Raw genomic sequence first — 7,173 nt, 5'->3', positions numbered from 1 at the left:
ATTTAGAGATGGAGGGGAAGGAGTGGGACAGGGGATAAAAAAAGATATTAAGATATATCATGTGTATTTACCAGCTACAAACAAGGAATGTCAACATTATGTACTACACACATATAGTAATAAAATAAAAAATATGAATATGTTACAACTGGTAGAGAGTTTTCAAAAGTATCTTTGAAAATGTGTATATGCTGTTTTATAATTTACTATGGCCTCCTAATTTTTTTCTTATTGGACGTAGGACTTGCACAGATATAAATTAGGAAAAGAATTAGTTAATCTGCTCAGATACAATAATTTTATGTGTTTACTTTCTTTCAGGCAATTCCAGGCACATTACAGGAATTTTGTAACATCTTTGCAACCATTGTAGTTTACTATTATTATTTGTTCTCTATGGGCAAATAAATTAAGACCTAGAGAGATTAAGTAGTCCAAGTAAGACACTTTGATGATATCAAAGTCAAGCAGAACTCTATAATGTGGGCTTATTCATTACTGTTCTGCTTCCTCCTAAATCCTGAGCCACACAAGGACAAAGACTACATTTTATTGATTGAATTATCTCAATGATTAGTAAAGATAATGTGTAATTAACATGCATGTCTATGTAACTGCATTTTTTCCTTTTTATTGGTGCATGTGTGCATTATATGCAGTTTAAATCGCCTTGGGGAGTGGTTACAAGTACATAATAAAACTTGATTCCTTTCTTCAATCCCCTTCCCATTCCCTCCTGCCTCTTGCCTTCTTCCTCTAAATCCCTTTTCCCCATTTTCATTTTCATAGATATTATTAATCTTATCTCATGTTTATGACATATAGTGTTTACATTCCTTAAAGGTATTAGGTTCCTGTAATTGGCAGATCGTTATTCTGTCTCCTCCCACCCCCTTCTCTTCTTGCCCTCAGTCTCTTCGACCCCTTCCCATTTGCAAGAGATCTGTGCCCTTGTCTCCTTTTATCCATCCTTTATTGTGCTCTTTGTTTGTCTTTTGCCTTACTCAAACAAGAGATTCAATACAGTGTTAAGCTTCTGTGTTTGATTTATGTCACTCAACATTATATTTTCCAGATGCATCCACTTCTATACAAATGGCTCAACTTTGTTCTTCTTTATAGTTGAGTAGTATTTTCAAAAATTATTCATTTGAATCCTACCTTTTGTCAAAAATGCTTAAGTTAGCAAATTCAAACTTTCAGTATCATAAATAGTCAACTTATTGATATTTCTATTACTTATTTAATTTTCCTTTACTTTCATTGTTTTCTGTGTAGTATTTTGGAACAACTGGGAATCTTTGAAATGCATATTTATTTTAGATTACTTGTAATAATTGAAAATCTCAGATGATATAAAGTTTTAGCTTCTATTTATATATCATGTCTGTGTAGACATGTATGTTGCTATTGTTCATATTTTCTCCGAGGTGGGAAGTTCTGAGAAAGAAAATAAATTTACTCAATACTTTCCTTAAAGGGTTTTACTTATTAGTATTGCTCACCTGGAATCACCATCCTGTCATCAAAAACCTGTGTACAGTGATGAAAACATTACCTTGGAATGTAACTTCATTACAATAGAAAATAAAAATCCATAGTCTCAGGACAGGGAAAAAGGAGTGTCTAAAATAGGTATCATAAGAATTCAGAGCATGGGTTCCATTTTTTGAAATAGTTAATTTTTAAGCATGTGATTTCCTTAACCAGGCTGCATGAGATATGTTATTATGCAATTCTATTTAAAGTATCCATAGTCTAATCTCACTGGTGCATTACAGCCCAGGACAAAATATCCTTTGTATCAATAATGATTCTTATTGGAAATCAATATGGTAGTTTTTATTTTAGTTAAAGAAGTTATCACTCAATAAATTTTATTTTCCTTCATTTATCAAATATTTAATCAATACCTAAAATGTCAGCCTTTTAGGTGTTGAACACCTCAGAAAGAACTCAGTCCTCACAAAGTCTATAGATTAATGGAGAAACAAGCATATAAAGAAAATGTCACAATAAAATATAACAATTACCATAATGTAGCTATTTATAGGATGGATGATCATATAATAAAGTTGCTCTGCCATTTCAGCAAGCAAAAGAAGGCTTCATAGATACAGAAATGCATGTTAAGATACAGAAATTAATATAATTGCTTAGAGAAACAAGGGAGCTCAGTGCTTTTGAAGATCAATAAAGTAATTTTGCAATATCACAATGTAAATAAAACCAATGAGTTTGGAAAAACTCAGAAAGGACAAATCAGAAAGGACCTGAACATTTTTCAAGGCACCATCCATTTAATCCAGCGAACAGTAGCAAACTGATGTATAATTTTGAATACTGGTATAATATTACTAGATGTATGGAATAATGACACCTTTATTTCAGAGTAATGACAATTGTGCTATTGCCAATAAATCAATCCCAGCTTGATTGAAATAATTTGTGAGCCTTACTGTCTGGTTTTCCCTAGTTCCATGTCTTATATGCTGTAACCAGCCCTAGACTAATAGGAGTGAACATGTCTGTCATTTTAGCTGCCACACAATATTTGTGTTACTTTTTTTTGACCTTCCACGAGCAAATTCTACTTTTGTTGTCAAACAATATGATTCAATTAGACTTTTTCTGAGTTCCAATTCTCAGCTAATGCCTGTATAAGGAACCAATGATGCCTTCACTTCCCATATTCCAGAGCAGAGTGCTGACATTTAAAGATAAATAAAGAAAAAGATAGGCAGCTAATTCTCATCTTGTCCTGCTTAGAGTCTTGATTACAGTTTGCTTTAAAGATGGCTATCACCATTGCCTGAGGGAGTATGTGTCAGACTGAAACACCACCATTGAATTAAGATGATATAGCTCTCCCTATGTCAAAAGAACACAGTGGATAGATTTGAGAATACCATGACATATGTGTAGTTTTACTGACACCCATGAACCTGAGGTCTCAATTTCAAATTGAGCTCCAGAGGTCATTTTACAAATGCTCTGCATCACCATGAGATCCTAGGTGTCTATGGATTAGGTGCACATCAGCTAACTAACCACTTCTTAGGTTGCTGTCCAAAAAATGCCATAACAACTGTTACCAAGAGTGGAAAATTTCAAGACATTTGAATGATCATCCTCCATGTCATATATTTAATTGTTATTAGTGATGCTATCTTATTGGAATATTTTTACAAATTTAAAATATTTGTCTTATGTTTTAAAACTTACAACTAACTCTTATAAATATATACACACTATTTGTAGTAAGCAAAATAATATATTTTTCATACAGCCCATGTCAATTCCTCTGAAATAAGGTGTATCCAGAAATCCATCTGACAGAAGAGATGGCTACAGACAGATAGGTGCACAGATACCTACATTGATAACCTCAATATATGAAAATCTTATAACTAGATGTAAATGTATCATTGTTTTATTGAAACAGATACATCAAGATAGATAATAAATATTACATTAAACTTTTCTCTTTTTACATGACTTTTTTTTAACCAGTGTTACAACATGGTAAAAATAAAAGTAGCTATCAATTTTTTTCTCTTGTTCCCACACAAACATCCATGTATATAAATGTATATAATTGAGCATTATGCATAATTTGTTTTGCTACTTTTTTCTGATTTAAAAAATTGTTCCCATTTTTTTTGGAACTGGGGATTGAACTCAGGGCCTTGCACTTGTGAGGCAGGCAGCAGCATCATGGAGTTAAATCTCCAGCCCAAAAAATTGATCCCACTTTGCTCTCTACTTCCTACCCTCTCAATTATACCTACCTCCCCAAACTAACATCTATAAGCAACTTGGCATGTATTTTATACTTATGATAACATTTCAACCATGTACACATAGCAAATTCAGACTCTCATTAATTTTTAAGAAAAATTTTATTTGCTTCACACACAAAAAATTCATGTTACACATATTTACCTGTATCTTAATGTTCCTCCCTCACACAATAACTCCTTACAAAAATTTCTTTAAAAGATATAATTTGGGAAAATAAACCAGCAAAATGGCAAAACAGGACTTTTCAGTGCTCAGTCCCTCAAAGAAACATAAAGTTGAACGAAAATATTTTGTGAATATGGAGATATTCACACAAATCTCTCCATAATAACTAAGTTAGGTAGGCTTAATTAAAACAATACCATTGAGCACCTTCAGTATAGTTTGGTAATTAGTCACAAGGTTTTAATTTTCTTTATGGTTTAATTTGTATAATTTATAATCTGCTAGGAACTATCAGTTTTCTCTGTGTTTTAAAATTTATTGTCATAAAGTGTGAAGCTATGCAGTAATGTGAGGAAATATATAATAACATCTCTTTGGAAGGAAAAAAAAACTCTTTCTGATTTGTAATATGTTGCTGTTGTCTGTGGTGTAAATGCTCCCTCCATGAACAATTCCAAGAAAATGTGTATCCAGAAGTGAGAAATTGGGGAGAGATATATACAACTGACTCTCACAAGCCTCTATCAGCATATTTTCGGAATACTACTGAGTACTTGTAGTATTTTCTTGAATGAATGTATCATCTATTTTTTAACTTTTTTGTTTATGTAAGAGAACTTTTATATGCATTTATTTCTTTCACAATTTTTTGTTTCTTTGTATTTCTAGCTTTTTGTTTTCATCTAATCTTTTTCAGCTCCTACTTCCTATCTAATCTGATATGTTTTCTTATTCTTTTCTTAGCTCTTAAAGACTCAATTTCTAAGTTTTAATTTTTAAAGATGTTTAAAACTATAAATTATCCTGCAAATACCTGTGTTGCATCTCATAGTTTGTGTCATTGTGTGTTTTTCTCACTGTTTTCTAAGAGTTCAACTTAAAATTTATTTCTTTTCCAACCCAGTAGTTGGTCAGGAATATTTAAGAGTTATTTTTAGTGATTTGATCATCTTCAAAATAATTTATTTCACCATTCATTGTCTTGAAATCCAGAAAGCCTAAATGATCTTTCTTTCTGATCAGTTTCCCACCACGTCCATCTCTCTATCCTCATCCTTATCTCTACCTTTTACCTCTACCCCTCTATGCCTATCTCTGTGTCATCTGTATCTCTATCACTATCTCTATCTCTATAGCTCTATCTCTATCTTTATGTCAATTTATGTTATTGGTAACCTCTCTCTTTCAGGGTAGCATGAATTTAGAACTTAAATTCCACAAATTCACTCACATTCTTTTCCTTTCTGATTCTTTGTGTTTTAAATTCAGACACATTTTATTCAGTCTTCCTTGGGCACTTCCTGCATCAGCAACAACTCCAGCTAACACTGAACCCATTTTCCAATTCAGCTATCTTCCTTCTCTTTTGGTCATAACTCAAATATCCTTTCCTAAGAGAAGCTTTCACAGAGAACCCTGAAAATAAAGGATAGTATCTGTACTCTCACAGTCTTCTGTCCTTTCTAATTATTATAACTATAAAAAACTGTCTAATTAGTTTTATGGCATTATATGTGGAGGTAGAAATTAATTAGGCATTATTTTATAGTCTTAAACTTTATAATGAACAGATGAGAGACTCACTGTCTTTCTTTGACACTAGAGCAAAGAGGGCCCTCGTGGTGCTTTTTGATTCAGATCACAACTCTCTTAAAAATCCAACAGTTTTATGAACTTTATCTTAATCTGTTTTTTTTTTTCTGTTTTTCTACCCCTGTCCTTGACATGTTTCCCAAAGGAATTTCTCTAGTAAAGTTTGTTTTTAACTTCTTCTAGTCAGTCTTAGGTAGAAGAACTAATGAAGCCCCTATTTTATTATTTTCTTTCCTGTCTACAGACCCCTGACCTACAAAGGGACCACACATAGGCCATACCTCCATGATCCACTCAGACACACACAGAATGCCCTTTACTAATCTCTTGGTTTGGTTCCTACACAAGTCAAGCTAACATAATTGAGCTTAACCACCATAGCTTCATTTTGTCCTATTGCAGCATGGATTTAATAATATTACCTGTGAGGCTATGAGGGGCCAATGAGATCATGACGATAATGGTATTGATAGAGTGCCAGGCACATAGTAAGCACTGAATGTTCTCATTATTATTTCTTTCAAAGTTTCATTTTTATCAAAATGCAAAAATATTCTACAAAGACCTTTACATTACCAATTAACTACTGTATCAATTTGCCCTAAAATATGCTTGATTGTTTCAACAAGAGTAAAAAGTTTTGGTCTCCTACAGATGATTGAAAGCAAGTCTATTTTGAGAGAAGATGCTGAGTGGTTGCCCAGCTATCACAATGAATAAGTCTCTCACTTTTTACACTACCTAAAAGTGTGATTTAAATTTATATCACAACAATATGATAAATTACACAAATTATAAGCCCTTCAGGGTCATTTATGAAGAGTTAAAACTGGAAAATGTTAAATTCACGAGATGCCAAGGATATGCTTGTATAGATAGATAGATAGATAGATAGATAGATAGATAGATAGGACATATTATCTATCTATCTATCTATCTATCTATGGTATATATATCCCAAAGATATCTCAAAGATATATAGAAGAAAGTAATATATTCCAGTCAGTAGGACTGATAAACTCTAGGAGTTTAGAGGAGGCAAATCTAGCATTTTAAGGAGCCATCTGAGGCTCTAGCCAGACAGTTCTTCTCACAAAACACATATTCATCTGTTATTATTTGATATCCGATTCCTGTTATGCTGACATTTTTATTCCACAGGATAGAATGAAATGAAAACTAGTCATCTAATGGAACATTATCTGTTTCTGGTGGCCCAAGAGAAAATGGAAACTTTGTGAAAATTTGAATAGTATACAGCCATCACTGATTATTGACAAACAATGATTGAGGGTCACCCTGTGCTGAACATTTTCTTTCACATAGTTTGGTCTATACAAATTTTTGGGTTACATAAAACAGTACAACAATAAATAAATTAAAGGGTCTCCCACAAAGAGCATCACAAACATATCTATTTTATCACAGAAATGTAAATTTTTTGTTGCTGCAATTACTTTTGTTGTCATTTTTTGAAAAGAATATTTTGAAGCCCAAGCAAGTAAGAACATAATCTATGTAAATAAAATTAAGCTGTTCTTTTTATGTCTCTTAGTGTATTTCACATAATTCATCATACAGATTTCAGACTATTCAGACTCTAAGATAATA

Source organism: Heterocephalus glaber, unplaced genomic scaffold (assembly GCF_053883595.1).
Source record: "Heterocephalus glaber isolate CG9 unplaced genomic scaffold, H.glaber_assembly_v1.0 deba00001463, whole genome shotgun sequence".
NCBI lineage: Eukaryota > Metazoa > Chordata > Mammalia > Rodentia > Bathyergidae > Heterocephalus > Heterocephalus glaber.
The sequence above is the reverse complement of the archived record's forward strand: the minus strand, read 5'-3'. Positions refer to the sequence as shown.